At 46.1% G+C, this 17,441-nt stretch overlaps 1 protein-coding gene across 1 annotated transcript in view; it reads left to right on the top strand.

Moving 5' to 3' along the window:
- Positions 1-10,675: 10,675 nt before the first annotated feature.
- The window catches only part of trim2a (tripartite motif containing 2a), a 27,715-nt gene continuing 20,949 nt past the window's right edge, over positions 10,676-17,441 (top strand). Inside the window, exon 1 of the mRNA XM_056279759.1 lies at positions 10,676-10,786. The gene's annotated coding sequence lies outside the window, so the exon portion shown is untranslated. The remainder of the gene's footprint in view (positions 10,787-17,441) is intronic.

The following is a 17,441-nucleotide window of genomic DNA, read 5'->3' as shown; positions in this document are numbered from 1 at the left end:
GCCACTTATTTGACATTGTACACTTACAATGAATTTGTTAACTGCATTTAACCCATCCTATTGTATAGGAGGCGGCACGGTGGCGCAGTGGTTAGCACGGTTGCCTCACAGCAAGAAGGTCCTGGGTTCGAGCCCCCAGGGTAGTCCAACCTTGGAGGTGTGAATGTGCTTTGAGTGATGCGTTTACCATTTACAGCAATGCCTAATACAGACAACATACTTATGTACTGACCCATGTCCGGACCCAGTGCACTAATCTGTCAGTTGTCTCTGTACAGGGTATCAGGAAAGGCTGTCTGGCACATTTCACCGGTACCATCCTTTACTAAACTTGCTAAACCAGGTGTTGGGGAAGGTCGCCTGCATGCTGGAGCCACTGGCAGCAGACTTGGTTGTTGAATCCGTGTTGTGCACATTACTCTGCACCTGCACTTGGGCCTAAAACAAGCACCCATTATCAACCAATACAGAGTCTGCCTGCAGGGGGTCAACACCAAGGAACCAGACAATAAGCAGCAAGACTAGAAAACAGTACCGCAACCAGACTACACCAAGAATTAATGCTAATTACATTAAGGCTATGGTATGCTTTGTGTATGGTTAAGGTTTACAAGATGGTTGTGAGGCCAGCTGTGTTATATAGTTTTGTTGCATTGACGAAAAGACAGGAGGCAGAGCTGGAGGTGGCAGAGTTGAAGATGCTAAGATCTTCATTGGGAGTGACGAAGAAGGACAGGATTAGGAACGAGTATATTAGAGGGACAGCTCAGGTTGGACGGTTTGGAGACAAAGCAAGAGAGGCAAGATGGAGATGGCTTGGACATGTGCGGAGGAGAGATGCTGAGTATATTGAATATGGAGCTGCCAGGGAAGAAGAAAAGAGGGAGGCCAAAGAGGAGGTTCATGGATGTGGTGAGGGAGGTGAGGGTGGCAGGTGGCTGGCCTGACAGAGGAAGATGCTGAGGACAGGAAGAGATGGAAACGGATGATCCGATGTGGCGCCCCCTAGCAGCTGAAAGAGGAAGAAGAAGAAGATATTCAGGTTATGGTAACATGCTGAAGGGATGGCTGACTGGATGTGACCCAAACAGAACAGAGGAAATCAGATTCAATCAAAAATCAGCGCTCATCAGCATAAGTTCAAGCTTTTCATTAATATGGTTCAACACGGCTCTTTCTACCTCCATTAGCCGAACCGCTTATCCTGCTCTCGGGGATGCGGGGATGCTGGAGCCTATCCCAGCAGTCATTGGGAGGCAGGCGGGGGAGACACCCTGGACAGGCCACCGATCCACACACACACACCTAGGGACAATTTAGTACGGCTGATTCACCTGACCTACATGTCTTTGGACTGTGGGAGGAAACCCACGCAGACACGGGGAGAACATGCAAACTCCACACAGAGGACGACCCGGGATGACCCCCAAGGTTGACTACCCCGGGGCTCGAACCCAGGACCTTCTTGCTGTGAGGCGACCGTGCTAACCACTGCACCCCCGTGCCCTCACTCTCTACCTATTCAACAAATGAAGCCATTACGGACCGCTGTGGAACTAATGTAGTGGCTGCACCCCAGTTGGGCAAATGCTAACAAACCAGCTAATGCTACCGACTGCTGCAGGTTTCGGCCACACAAAAAAGAAAAGTAAAATAGTAAACAAATCCAGGTTTCACCCATTAGCGTTCTTGTTACACAGTTTTAAGATGGTGTTCGTCGCAACCATAAACGGAAAAATCCCACATCCGTGTCCACGAAGCCTTCGGGTGTTTGTGACTGGTAGTGTAAATCACCTGTGGGCCGGGGGGCAGGTAATCATAACCCGCGGTGAGGTAGTGCTTTATGAATGCAAAACATACGCGCCGGATGGACGGCGTTGTACTGCAAAAGGGCACGAGGCCTTGACCCAGCGGGCAGCCGGCAGGAAGCAGTAAAAGGCTTCACGTTGTGGGCCTATGTTGACAGCGGGGCCTTAATTCATCGCCGGGCCGACACCTCTGACCAGTCTGACACGCTGGGGTGGATGTGGCCAGTGTCGGATGGAGGTGGGTGCAGCAGTGCCCTGCTATCTCGAAGCCTTCGCTCCGAGTTTCCCAAAAGAATCTGAAGTTGGATGTCAGGATTTCAGGATTTAAAGGAAATAAAACAGCAAAACAAAAACTGACAAACAACAACGGCCTCCGTTGCTGTCTCTTTCATATCTGTGGGATTTTTTGTGACGAGAATGATCAGGACATAAAGCGGCGCTTTCCTCGCTCCACCTAAAGTCCACGTACGCCTTGGAACTTTCAAAACTGGAATGATGAATAAAAACACCGGTGGCCTTCTCACGTCACGTACAGCTCTGTGTACTACAAACACCGCGTTACTGCGTGCGGCAGATAGTGATCTCCCAGTCTGGTTTTCTTGTTTTTTTCCCCAAGATACAAAAAATGGGGTGTGTGGGGGGTGGGGGGGTGTGTGAAACGAAAGCAACCTCATCCTTCAGAAATGCCACGATGAAGTGTTTTCTTTATTTAATGAGGAATTTGGTACCGGCGTGCCCTGAATGTGCACTGCATGCTAAGCAAGCCTTCTGTGAAAGGGGCCAAGCACAATGCATTTGCTTTCTGAAGTAACGCCTGGAGAGAACCCCCCCCCTCCCCCCACACCCTCCCACCCCATACTGCATAAAAACACTGGACAATTACTCTCACAGCTCCTGTTCCAGTCACCAAAAAAAAAAAAAAACAGTAATGGAACAGGCATGCAAATAACTTGTTTCTTTCTTTCTTTCTTTCTTTCTTTCTTTCTTTTCGTAATTTGAAAAGGCCCTTTCATGGGCTGCTGCATAATGCGGAGGTGCCATGGCAACAGCCTCCATCAGAGGAAGGCAGGCACAGAAGCGGTTCCCTTGGATAACCAGCAGCAGATGCTGGGATGCCCTGCAGTTACAATGGAGGCCGTAGCGAAGAGCCTTGTGTAACTCCAAAACACGTTTCAATGCGAGCTTTAGAAAGCAAAACTAATCATATTGTGATCACACCCGTGCACTTTTTTGTCAGCTAGGGGGACAACTGCTGAGCAATCGTGCACGCCGTACAAACGATCAAGTAAACAGGAAGAGCATCCCAGTGTTCTTGGGTCGTTTTAAACTCGAGGATATGGGTGCGTTGAAGACTTGCTATTGAAGCAAGGCTTCCAGTCCCCGTGTTGACTCAAACTAACATAATCTTTCTCTCAGTGCAGAATCAGAATCGGGTTGTTTGGCCGCGTGGGTTTGCACGCACACTGGATTCGCGCGCGCCTGCCGGCAGCAAGATACACGCTTGAATAATGAATGGATTCCCAAGTTATTTCGGGACATTAAATGTAATATTGATGAAGCCGGGAAGCGCGCTGGAGCTACGCTAAACGTGTCCGGGCGGGGTTGCACACTCCACTTTTGTTGCCTCTGGGCTCTGCGTCCCGCTGTTGGCCGAGGCGGTGCAGGCTTGGAGTCCGGCTCTGAACCCCGGACGAGGCGACGCGAGGAGGGACGCAGACGACCGGATGCGATAACGGGTAGAGGTGAGTGGCCACGCGCGCCCACGTTCGCCCCCTTGTCAGTTCGTCTCTTTTCCCGCGTCTTCGTCGTCCGGTACGTAAGTGCGTGTCGTTGTAGTTCTGAGACTTGTCAAACGTGGCCAGACTGTGGAGCCCGGACATGTGTTTTTACGACAACGCGGTGTTACGGCAAAGTTTGAATCCCGTGTAGAATAGGTATCCCTCGCAGTCCATTTCTGCGGACCTTGCGCGTTACGTTTCCATTTCACAGAAGAAGAAAAATCGCAACCGGGGAGAACTTCTGTGGCTCCTCTGCATCCTCTTTAACGATTACGGGGCAAAGTTCTGTGAAACGTGTGAGGCAAAATAAACTCCCCCCCCCCTCCCCAGTGAGCTTAGCCATCGTGTGGGTTTAGGATGGCACGCAAATCACATTGTTATGATCATGGGGCTATACCTAACTTCATATCCATTGCATTGAACTGAAAAAAAGACTTCACGTTAAAACTGAAGTAATCGTGCCTCTGGGATACAGATTCTATAAGGGATACAAATTTTGGCATTACAGCGGCGATGACAATATTGGGTTTTACCGAACTGGCGCTTGGATTTCCAAATCAGTGCTGTGGTGCCGTCTGCATGCCAAAAGACAGTTTTCAATGTGCCTACCAGCACCCTCGTAGTATTTCAAACAGTTTTGATTGAGTAAAAAAAAAATTTAAAAAAAGTTTGACAAATTAGGCGCTCGTTAAGACGCCCCTCGTGATTCGTGGATTTTCCCACATCCCAAGCTATCGATCACACGGAGCGCCGTTGTTAAAGGAGGGTGAAAAAGAAACAAACTGTTACGCAACACCTGACTCCTTGTGTGTTTGGCGACAAAGGGGTTTCGAGATGCTCTTGGTCAAACTATATTCAGACTCTACTCTGAGTATAGGAGCTTTCTGTGTATTCTACTGTGTGTGTGTGTGGGGGGGCTGCGCGTGGGGGAGGGGTGTTTTAAGTACTTTTTTTGAATAATTTCTAGGACAGTTCTTCCTCATTGCCACTTACACAGTGCTTGGAGGGTCATTTCATTATTTAAATAAAAAAACAAAAACAAACAGGCAATTATATTCATACAGTCATAATCACAATTCTTTATCAGGAATCAGGGACATTTATTTTTCATTCTATCGGTCTAATGCAGTGTCTCTCAACCGGGGGTCCGCGGACCCCTAGTGGTCCGTGGTGTAATTGCAAGGGGTCCGTGAAAATAAAATATCTTTTAAAAAAAAGATCCTATGACATTTATAGAAATAGGATTATTTTACTCAAATGTGACTGAGACCTTTATCTACCTAAACTATAAGGGGTAACAGGACTTTTTTCTCTAATTAAATCTGTTTCACAAGTGTAATTTATTGTATTTTAATAAGAGATCTCGCTCCCGTTTGCATTGTTAAAAGTTACTAAATAAAAATTCGGTTGTTACATATATCTGAAAGTTACTGAATACATATTCTGTTTTGTTACATATATCTGAAAGTTACTGCATGAGAATTCTGTTTTGTTAACTATATCTAAGTTACAACTGAAAGCTCTTATTTTTGCCCCAAAGAGTGAATAAATGCTATAATGCAATTAAAAATGGTTTCTACTGTTTCTATCAAATTGCAACCCCCCTCCCCCAAGATCAGGTGGAGGGGTCCTCAGGGTAGATCAAAAATACGCAGGGGGTCCAGGACCCCAAAAAGGTTGAGAACCACTGATCTAATGGGACAGGTCTTACTCCACCATGTCCCCCTTTTGGCGGTATGTCGGTCTGTGTGACGTCAGAGGCATGTAAATGCAGTAAGTGGTAGCCCCTCCCCTTTTCCCCCTCCCCAATTGACCTTTCGCAAAGTCCCGCCCCCCTTAGTTACTGTTGCTATGCCCGTCAAGCATTGCAGAACTATCCAGGAAGTAGCCGGAAAACACCAAAACATGAAGGAAGAAATCAGCGCGTTGTGTGGGTAAAAGTAACAGTAATAATACGTTAGCTGTATTAGCTGTTGTAAACTACTAATAAGACACGTTAGCCCCTAGCTAACGGGTCTTACCCTTTAGCCGAGCGGTTAGCGATGTCGCCTTGTGGTGCAGTACACCCCGTATCGAATCCCGCACCGGGCAAGAAAATAACCGGTTACACTATCAATACTAGCTAGTAGCAAGCTTAGCTTGGAGCAGACAGGTATTTCTGTTGATTCTGGATGGATTAAGCTGGCCATGGGGTCTGCTATACTGCCAAATCCATTGCCCACATTGCGCTTCTTGCGTTCTGGGTTTCGGGAAGGGAAAGAAAATGACACCCCTCCAAACTTTTCACATATCTAGTATCCCATTTGCAGGTCCCATAGGCCCACCGTTTCAGCATTTTGCTGTGCGTTTGAAAGCTTGACGGACCGTTGCTAAGGTAGGATTGGACACGCACCGCTCTGGGGCGCTACTTAGCGAAAGGTCAATTGTATCCGGCCAATCACCCCGCTCTCCGAGCCGTCCCGGTCGCTGCTCCACCTCCTCTGCCGATCCGGGGAGGGCTGCAGACTACCACATGCCTCCTCCGATACACGTGGAGTCGCCAGCCGTTTCTTTTCACCTGACAGTGAGGAGTTTCGCCAGAGAGACGTAGCGCGTGGGAGGATCACGCTACTCCCCCCACAGTTCCCTCCGAACAGGTGCCCCGACCGACCAGAGGAGGCGCTAGTGCAGCGACCACGACACGACGCCCGACCAAAGCCCGAGGTAGCAGTAAGTGGCAGTGAGAACAGTACAAGCTGCGTAACAGACGTTTTTCGGTGTATCTGATATCGCCGTGTTGGTGTCGCTCCAGGACCACCACTGCAATTGACCAATCACATTGTTGTGACGTGTCTGTACGCCTCGGTGGAAAAAGACGGTTGTGGGATTAGATTGTGGGTTAGTTTAGCCATCGTTCGATCTGATACCAGAAGCAATGCGGTATGAATGTTTTTAACATATTGGGAGTATCTGTACTTTTAATGATTTTGGCTGTGGTGTGTTTTTACTGATTTTCCATATTATTGTAAATAACGTTCCTTTTTCCACGTGTGCTATGACTGACGATCGATTGTGGGTTAGCTGTCGGTTAAGGTTAGCTATCGGTTAGATTAAGGTTAGGTTTCGGTTAGGTTAAGGTTAGCTATCGGTTAGGTTAAGGTTAGCTATCGGTTAGGTTAAGGTTAGCTATCGGTTAGATTAAGGTTAACTATCGGTTAGATTAAGATTAGCTATCGGTTAGGTTAAAATTAGCTATCGGTTAGATTAAGGTTAGCTATCGGTTAGGTTAAGGTTAGTTATCGGCTAGATTAAGGTTAGTTATCGGCTAGATTAAGGTAAACTATCGGTTAGGTTAAAGTTAGCTATCGGTTAGATTAAGGTTAGGTTAAGGTTAGCTATCGGCTAGGTTAAGGTTAGCTATCGGCTAGATTAAGGTTAGCTATCGGTTAGATTAAGGTTAGCCATCTGTTAGGTTAAGGTTAGCTATCGGTTAGGTTAAGGTTAGCTATCGGTTAGGTTAAGGTTAGCTATCGGCTAGGTTAAGGTTAGCTATCGGTTAGATTAGGTTAGCCATCTGTTAGGTTAAGGTTAGCTATCGGTTAGATTAGGTTAGGTTACACTGTAAAAAGACGCTTTGAGCGGTCGGTAGACGAGAAAGGCGCTATATATAGTGCAGCCCATTTACCGTTTAGCTTTGGTATTTACCGGGTCTTCTTCGCCGTGACGCAAAGGCGCTACATGACAACAACGTGGTCGGTCCGTCACGATGACGGTCCGGGAGCAACATTAATTTGGTTTTGGGAACAACGCCAACAGGGCAATACCACAACCCCCCCGCTGGATCTAGCATCAACCATATCAGATCGTGCACCTTCTTCCACAGCAGCCATTTTGACATGAAATAGTAGGTCAACCCAGGTGTTACTAATCCCATTAATTAAGGCTCTGAATAGAGCGGAACCTGCATTCGCGTCCATAGTAACGCCTGTGTTTGCTTTCTATTTCCCGTCAAGATGGCTGCTGTGAAAAGACTGCTCTCCCACCACCGCAGCGCTCTGCTAGAAGTGGATGGGGAGGGGGGGGGGTCGTGCTCCAAATTACGAACACGTCAGAATAGTGTTTCCCCATCTGGTCCTCAGGTAAAACCAGTACTACTGCTGGGTTTCTATTCGACAAGGGAGGTGCACCTGCTCCAATTATGCCGGCCTCCAATCGGAAGGGTTCTGCAGCTGCCGTTAGACCCGAGGACCGTGTCGAGTAGCGCTGCATTAGAAAGGCGCTAATCTGCCTCGATGATTCACTATAATCTCGCTATAATCTCACATCAGGTCTCGGTTGAAGCTGTGGAGTGGAACGTTTCAGGACGTGTATCACACCTCCACAGGTACCATTGCTAAATGTTTCCTGCAAACGAGCAATTGCCTGCTTACTATTGAAAATACATGATGTAGCCTAGCATTTAGCCATTTCTGTATTGCGTTGTTTACAGGTTGGAACACTAATGGGAAGCCAACCATTTCTAATTCTTACGTTTGAACCAGTTCTCACACGCGCGCACACACACACACACACACACACACACACACACACACACACACACACACACACACACACAAGTAGCTTGGCATACACAAACACCCAAATCTGCAAACAACTACACACCTATATATATGCATTTATTAAGGCTGGGCCTACACACACACACACACACACACACACACACACACACACACAAACAAGTAGCTTGGCATACACAAACACCCAAATCTGCAAACAACTACACACCTATATATATGCATTTATTAAGGCTGGGCCTACACACACACACACACAAGTAGCTTTGCATACACAAACACCCAAATCTGCAAACAACTACACACCTATATATATGCATTTATTAAGGCTGGGCCTACACACACACACACACACACACACACAAACAAGTAGCTTGGCATACACAAACACCCAAATCTGTAAACAACTACACACCTATATATATGCATTTATTAAGGCTGGGCCTACACACACACACACACACACACACACACACACACACACACAGCCCTTTACATACATCACACTATTTATTAATATTACTGGTTTTTTTGTTCTGTTTTGTTGTTATTTAATTACTGTTGTTGCTGCAGTGTTGAGGAGCCGAAACTCAAGAATTTGACTCTCTCATACTTTTTATAATGAGACGTGACAAATAAAGAATCTTGAATCTCGAAAGACATTTGATCTCACCGTTTTGCCCCTAGTATGACATCAGTGTAACACGGATACAGCTTTTATTCGTCCTCTAATTGTGGCAACGTCAACTATTTCCATGGCATGTGTAGCTATTGTTGACGGGTATTGATTTACTTTTTACAGTGATAGAGTCCTAATGGTGTACAAACAACTGCCTTATGACATTTTGACCCCTGGTGTCCAAGGATCAATGGCCTTGGAGCTGGGGGGGGGGGGCTAAGCCAGGGCTCTAACGTGGGCCTGTCTGGCTGGCAGGTGGTAATTGGTTGGAATTGGACACTGGCCATCTTGGTGACACCCTGCTGAGCTGTTGCTCCCTGTTGGCTGTCTCCGTATAATGGATTTGGAGAAGTTGCGAAGTCTATGTGTGAAACGCTGTGACAGTTACTGTGACACCAAAAGTGATTCTGTGCAGGGTCAGGCACACGATCACTTCATCTACCATTTGACAAAATGTGTATGTTGTTTGTGGCGAAGGCAGTGACTCGAACCCATGTAAGCATGAATCTTGCAAGGTTAAGTCATTGGTATGGGGGTCACCTACCAGTTTTATATACTTTTTTTTTCTTTTACAAAACACAAAAACAAGAGATATAACAATTTGTGTTGTTATCTGAATAGCCCCTATGGTAAAAATAACAATCATGGTGTGTGTGTGTGTGTGTGTGTGTGTGTGTGTGTGTGTGTGTGTGTGTGTGTGTGTGTGTGTGTGTGTGTGTGGTATAGAAAGCATGTGCTGGCGAAGTCCAGCTTTGATCACAAACCTTTTAAATTGAATCCATCCCTCACCCCCATGACGTGAATCCCTAACAGGGGTTTGGGAAACTATGTATCGTCACATACTTGCATGTGAGAATGAGTTTAATTATCTCACCAACAGATTTGACTGTCAGCTGTGTATCGAGCTCCAACCAGCAGGGGATATCAAAGTTACACCTAAGGGCCAGGGCCCACCACTGTATAGACATTATATTACGCTCAGTTGTGGATTGATGTGCATGTAATGGATCAATAAATCTGTTTTGTTTTTAAAAATCTGTAGTATAGTAGCAGATACAGAGCGATGGCGTGTTGGTTCTTTTGCCTCTTGCTTGAATGTCCTATTTGCTTTTTGGCAATATGCTCCAATGACATAATCGGACTATTTTTTTTTCTTCTTCTGTGGAATTGAGGCCAGGCTACATGCAAACTGTTACCCAGCCTGGCTAGTGCTCAACACAAAGTTCGATAGTTTGTCATGTGGTGTTGGCAGCGACTGCCACGGAGCCACGGTCTAAAATCAGCTTCTTAAATCCGAAAACATCTATTATGTTAAAGGTCATCTCTACAATCCCTTTTTTCCATGTTCTTCTTTTTCGTCCTGCTTGCATTTGTGCCGCCGAATCTTGTTTATTTACCTAAGAGGTGTTTTTTTTTTAGATATCTTTCAACTGATAAGGTCCATTGAAGTCCGTTAGCAGATGTTAGCCAATAATGCTATTTTTTAAATACAGAAATTGTGCTAGAAGAGCCCTAAAATAAATAAGGAAATAGTGATAGTGGTCAATGTTAGTATACTGAATTCATAACGGTGTAGTATTTGTTTATTATATATATGTTATACCCAATCATAATAATTATATATCATAGTCTGAATAATGTCTGAATTTAATCTTGCTTCCCATAGAGTGCTCTGTAAAATGGATGTAATCCTGTTAAGGGCCAAGTGGAAGTGCTTGAGAAGAAAACCAATGCATTTGGATAATTGGTACGAATATTATTTGTGACCTGCCAATAAAATTGAAGAAAACCCCTTGGGGCGTAACGTGTCTGTGAGAAATAACAGGACGGTGTTGGTGCATGCACACTGGTACGACAGCCGGACTAACCGGTTGACTGTTTTTGGATAATTTCCATTTTGTCTACCCGTTAATCAAACAACTTTATGGAAAAATGGCTGCAACAAATGACATGGCAATTTCAGCGAAGGTGAGAGATACCTTAGACGATCCCTTAGACGACCTGTTTATATTTTGGAGGCATTAGGGTCAAAATTGTTTTTCGGCTATGACATTGTCCGGTTTCACTTCAAACTGACACCAAAGTGTTTAACTGTCTAGTTCAAAGGTATGTCAAAATGTGTTTTTCGAAGAGCGGTCAAAGTTCATGCATGTTGTGCTTGGAACCACTTGTTGATTCTGTTGTTGTGAAACCACCAGTACCTCTTTGGCGACATGAGTAAACCAGCAGAAAGGCTGCTCTCATTGCAGCGGGGACACTGGGCCAGAATAATTTTGTGCAAGAATTACCTCTGTATCCCATGACACCGCAGTCAAGACCTTACTGATATTCGCTAGAGAGAGATACCAGTATGTAAACAGGTCACGTGACCAACGAGACTTGATTTGATCCCTCCTTGTCGATGGTTTGTGGTGAAAGCGTTCCTCAGGTGACTCTGTCCCTTGTGTCGGTGCTCTGCTTGTCTCTCTGGAGATGTGGTCTTCTGTTATGTTGCATCATCTCTGCCTTGTTTGTTTAAAAGACAGCGGCGGCCATGTTTGTTTGACGTGACTGCTGTTGGCTGTAAATAGGGATTTCTGGTTTACCTGCCATGATAATGGACGAGAGTGCTGTGGTTCTGGTTGCACATCTCATTGAGATGTTTTGTGATCATCTGGTCCCCTTGATAGTGACTGACTGCGCTTTCTCTGATATGCAAATCAGGGGTTGTTATATAAACTACAGATTATGCAGTGCTCTTTGTTACTGTTGCGCAATTGTCGGAGTCACCGGTGGTTGGAGGGGTCCGGAATATGTAATGGTGAAAACCGTTTGAAACCTCAGAACAGATTGTGCAGATGTTGCCTTATGGAAGACTTGATGCTTTTGGATCTGCGTGTGCGGATTTAATTCACCAAACGGTGACATCATCCCCGTTTTGCTGAAAGGAAAAAGTTGGGACTCATAAGTGCGGTTTCCTCGGACGCGGTTTGTGGTCATTTGTTTCTGTTTGTGGGTCGTTGACCAGCTTTTGCACATTTTGGAACAACACAAGTGTGTATGTGACGGGGCATGTCCAAACTGAAACGCATCATTTTGTAATGCAGAGATGTAGCGTAATCCGTTAAGCCTGTTTTAACACACATAACTGAGATGAAGCGGCAGCTGCTGGCATGTCCTGTTTCTTTATCTACCCTTTTTTTTTTTTCTTCATTCTGTCAGATGCCCCTTCCTCAGCTCCTCCTTATCTGGCTGCTGTTGCTCCGTGCTTGTCACTCCTCTGGGCCTCCTGCCCTCGGCCGGGTTGAAGAGCAAACGCGTTGCTTTAAAGCCCCCCCACCCCACCCCACTAAACCTCTCCGAGGCCTCTGATTGGCCGGTGCTTTCGCCGGGTCTCTGGAGGCCCGCCCCACTGTTTTCTCTGTTCACCCAGTGGCCCTCTGGCAGTCTGTTTGGATTACTGTAAAAAGCTCAGGCCTCAAACAGTATTACCCTCTCTCATTCTGCCTCACACACAATATCAGAGATGAGGGGGATTAGGTGACAGAGAGCAGCGTGGTTGTTTTCATCCTGAGGACAGAGGAGCAGAGCAGCCATGGAGCTAAAGTAAGTGGGGGTCTCTGGTTTCATAGTTTGGAGATGGAAGGAAAAGGCCAGAAAGAGTGGGGAAGTTGTTGAATGATGTTGGCAAATTTGTTAGTTTTGGTTACAAGTAGGAGAAACTACTGCAGCCAGCGCTGCTTGGGGGGAAGGCCATTGTGGAGCATGCACTCACTGTGTGTTGTTGCTCAGTCTTGATGCAACTTTTGCGGGTGCGAGTCTTTTACATTTTATCGGTTTTGATAACCGGGTGAGCCAAATTGTTAAATGATTGCATTTACCAGCTTGGCATCACTTGCATCTTATCAGTAAATGCTACTGAAACGGTAGTGACTAGAAATACTGGTTTTACTCGTTGACATACAGGTGTTCAAACTGCTTTGCCTGTTACACTTAAATAACTTCTGAAGAAATGCGCTTCAAGTGGGAGAATTTCCACCTGATCGTCAAGAGTACTCACAACCTTTCTTAGGTGGATGTTTATTTCCTGTTTGCCATGGAGAAGGCAGCACCTCAGTGGCTACAGCTACTCTCTCCATGTGGCTAAAAATGGAGCAGGGACAGGAAGCGGGCATGTGTGGGAAAGTAAATCCAGTAAGAATTTGCTCGTTTTTTCCATTTTGTGTAATCGCAAGTATCTGTAAGTCTGTGTTATCAGTGTCAAGCTGCAGAATGGTGACCTGAGGAGCGTGCTCCACAACACCGATGGGAAAAGCTGTGTCATGACTCCTGTCATGATTGGACGTGCGGCAGCGTTGTTGGGCCGATATTAATCAAGACATTTATTGAGAATCAATGGAGCACGTGCGTGAGCTTTTTTTGTATTTGTTTATGCAATGCGTTAGGATGGTTATAAGCACGGTTATGTTCGATCATGAATGATCTTTCCCAGTAGAAGTAATGCAGTCACTTCCCCCACAAAGCCCTTTTTGACTAGAGGGGCTGACCGTTGTCTGGACAGTGGGCAATAGGGTTTGACAGATGTGCAACGTGGACGCTTTCCAACAGCCCATACTAGCTAGCACATGTGTAGTCCTTACCTGTCATCCCAAGAATGCACGTTTGACAAATATGTAAATGCTGACGCCAAGTGTCACTCTGGTCAGTAACACTCGTAGTAAGGCCGTTGCCTTTATGATGATGCGGAGTCAAAGGCTGTTATCCAGAAATGGGGATCTTGTGTATTTCTATCCATCTGCACATTTCCCTTGAATCGTATCTGGTCAGTTCTGGCAGGGCAGTGCTGATAAAGCCCTGTGCGAAGCGGCATCTCGATTCGTCCCATGTTCAGTAGGCGCCATGGGTTGTTTCCTTCCGCCAGTGGCTTGGAAATACGCTGGTGGCGGTTCAGACTTGAGCAAAGAGCATGGTGGGTGATGAGTTGAAGGAGGGGATGTAAAGGCTGGGAGCGTGTCCTGCCGCCGTAATCTCCTCTCAACCAGTCCCTCGTGAATGCTGTAGATTACAGTGCTTGCGTGTGGGGTGGGAGTGGGGGGGGGGCAGGGCAGGGGTTGGGCCCGTGTCACCACCTCCCAACAATACAGGCACACAAAAGGTGTTGAGTCCCCCTAAAATAGAAAGTCATGTAGATGAAAGCCCTGAAATAATAGGATGCTTTCGAGTCATCTCCTTGGATACTAAAGGAATACACACCTCGCCCATGAGTGATTTATCACACGCAATACTCGTGAAGCAATTACATTTTGTGTTTCCACATTGCTTGCAGTTTTGTTATTGGATTGAATGGTGATTGACGGTAGATTATAGAGATTAGGGATTCACTATACTTGGTGGTGATTCATCTGTTAGGAGAAATGTGATAGGGCTGATTATCAAGACCAACACTGAACGTGAAACGGACTGAATCGAGACAACAATGAAATGGTCAAAGCATCAAATGAACGTTGCAAATAACACAGCTCGATGCAAAGCCATTTACTCAGAGATACGTGATATTAATAATTATGGGGAGATTATGATCTACTACCTAGTCTGGCGGCGTCCCATGGAGAGTGAGGATTGTGTGGTGCTGAAGGGCAGTTATAAAGAGGTACAAGACCTTCCAGCTTGCAGTTAATTGCGTGGGTGCTTATTGCTTTGGCAGTTCATAGCTGTATTAACTACCGCGCACTAAGTGGAGTTCAGACGTGCCATGCATATATTTTCCACCATGACCTTTATATATAATAGTTTGTTTTTTATTTTTGGTTTGTTTTTTTTGGGGGGGGGGGGTTTCCCCCTTTTTCTCCCCAATTGTATCCGGCCAATTACCCCAGTCTTCCGAGCCATCCCAGTCGCTGCTCCACCCCCTCTGCCGATCTGGGGAGGGCTGCGGACTACCACATGCCTCCTCCGATACATGTGGAGTCGCCAGCCGCTTCGTTTCACCTGACGGTGAGGAGTTTCACCAGGGGGACATAGCACATGGGAGGATCACGCTATTCCCCCCAGTTCCCCCTCCCCCCTGAATAGATGCCCTGACCGACCAGAGGAGGCGCTAGTGCAGCGACCAGGACACATACCCACATCTGGCTTCCCTTCCGCAGACATGGCCAATTATGTCTGTAGAGACGCCCGACCGAGCCGGAGGTAACACAGGGATTCGAACCGGAAATCCCTGTGTTGGTAGGCAATGCAATGGAACGCTACGCTACCCGGATGCCCCTTTTTATATATATATATATAAAAAATATAAGTTGTGGAATCTCGGTACTGGACTGGTTTGGTGTGGTATAGAGATCTTACGCACTCCATTATGGTATGCTTCAGTCTACGTGAAGTCTATAATGTTCTGATTATAGGGACTTTTGGTGTGATTTGGGTGTGAGAGCTTTCGCTCATAGCTGAAGTGCACTGTCATTAGTGGCTCTACCACTGGCAATGTCTATAATGTTGATGCCAGCCATGTTAAACAGATGACAGGATTTTGCCATCGGGCCAAACTACCAGGGTGCATCAGTCATGAATAATGCAGGTTGAGGTGACAGAGAATGATGATGTGAATTTATGTAACTGACTTAGTTTGGTAAGAAAGCCTTCAGTATAGACGTCATGCAGAGATAGTGCAAGAGGATTGTAGCCTACAGTGATGAAACAAGCTTCAAGGTTGCTTTTATTGTCCTGGATCAGGAGCAAAAAATAACAGATGGAAGAAAAATGCAACAGCACGAAGGTGTAGTGGTTTGAGGGTCTGCTATTCAGCTGAAAAAAAATCTGTTCTTAATAATTCTGTGCAAGACACTGAATTCCTACCAGCCTGTTCAGAGCTTAGCCTTGGATTGCAGCAAGCATGTAAACCTGCCTGGAGTGTATCCGTGTGCTGCTGGGAGTATTTGTATGTCGCTAATATTTTTGTCCTTGGCACTAAAAGAATGCAAACGGGAAAAAAAACCGAGTTGTTAAGATTCCTTGTTAGAACATGGGGCCTCTTAAATAGACACCCTTTGCAGATCTAAATATCTCTCATTTCAGTTGTAACCTTAGTTTTCACGCACAAAGCAGTGGTGATGTGCCGGCACGATGGGAAAATAACCTGCGAAGTACTGCACTCTCGCAGTATTTGCCTTCAGCCACGCCGCTCACTTTTAGGTGCATCTATTTGGTTTCTGGAATTTGAGTTATTTGCGCGACAGGATACAGACCAGATTAAGATGAATATTGCATCAGAAATACTTCCATAATGTGCAGGTGAAGGGGAAAACACCCTACGGTAAACACCAGTATTATAAATCGGACACCTGCTTGCCTCAGCGTGGCCATTTACGGTACTGAAGTGCTTATGCGTGCTCCTCTTGTTCTACCTCGTAGAGGTGCATGTGCATGCTCTCTCTCCCTGTGCTCGTTTGTGTTTTGGAAGCGGCAAAGTCGGATTTGGCTGCATCATCACTGTGCAGCGTGACAGAGCACTTTGTGTTGGTGGGACAGTTCAGGGGGAAGGGTGAGCAAAAAGAGGGAGAGAAAAAGGGAGAAAAGGGCAATAACAGCTGAGGTCAGTACTCTGGAAAGAGCTGTGGGTTGGAGATGAGAGTGGAACCTGGTATTGATGTCTGGTCGCCGAGGCTATAATGCCACCGCCACCCATACGCGGCAGCCGGAGGAGGCCCGCAAAACACCGGTGTTGTCTCATGACAGCGGTGAGTGGGAAAATAAGTTGGTTTGAAGTGATGCTGATGTGTTTTAACAGTAATGGGAAGTATGGGCAGCCAGTCTGTGTGTAGTGTTGGAAGTCTTGATGTGTTTTTTTTTGTTTGTTTTGTTTTTCTTCCTTGGAATGTCGTTGGTTCCATGTTGTGGTATGTTGGTTAGGAACATGAACAAGCTGCTGTTAAATTTTTGCAGGAATTCATTGAACCAGTCAGTGTATATTATTGGCAAGGTTTATTATTGCCTGTGAAAACAGATTTGTGGACAGCACAGTATGGGTTTGTGAACAGTGACAACAACAAGTTAGGCAACAGGTTTACTGTTTGGTGAGTCTTGAGTATATGTTGTGTTGTGTACCTTTTGAGATACGGTGTGAGTCACTACATATGGTAACGCTCACGCAGCCCAGCCAGAGGGGCCAGTAGTCCCCGTGCTGGTGTCTTCGGGAGAAAGATGTATTGCTCCACAGAGATATTTTACAGAAGCGTGTTATCCTTGCAGGTTTGGATATCAACACGGTCTTCTGACCACATCCACTCACTCGTGTGGTGAATGCGGAGAACGTCGCCGGCGCTGCTCTGTGTACGGCCTCCTGCATATGGGGGTCTTGCGCGACTTAATTTATTTTTCAAAAAGCTTTGCAGCCCTCTCCTCTCTCTCTCTCCCTGAGCCACACACACGTCCCTGTGAAAGCACTGAGCTCATTGAGGCTGCGATGACATCACCGGAATAGCTTGAAAATGGGACCTCGGGACTGCCAGAAATCACAAAATACGTGAAAAGGGATTCGGCTGAAGTAAATGTATATGTACATTTTAAACGGAAGTGCTAAAAACCCTCCACAGACCTTGCTGTGAGCTCATCCACGCTTTTAGGAGGTGTTTCACAGACCTGCAGCTTT

The sequence above is a fragment of the Lampris incognitus genome, chromosome 5, assembly GCF_029633865.1.
Source record: "Lampris incognitus isolate fLamInc1 chromosome 5, fLamInc1.hap2, whole genome shotgun sequence".
NCBI classification, from domain to species: Eukaryota; Metazoa; Chordata; class Actinopteri; order Lampriformes; family Lampridae; genus Lampris; species Lampris incognitus.
This window is presented reverse-complemented; position numbering and strand designations above follow the sequence as displayed.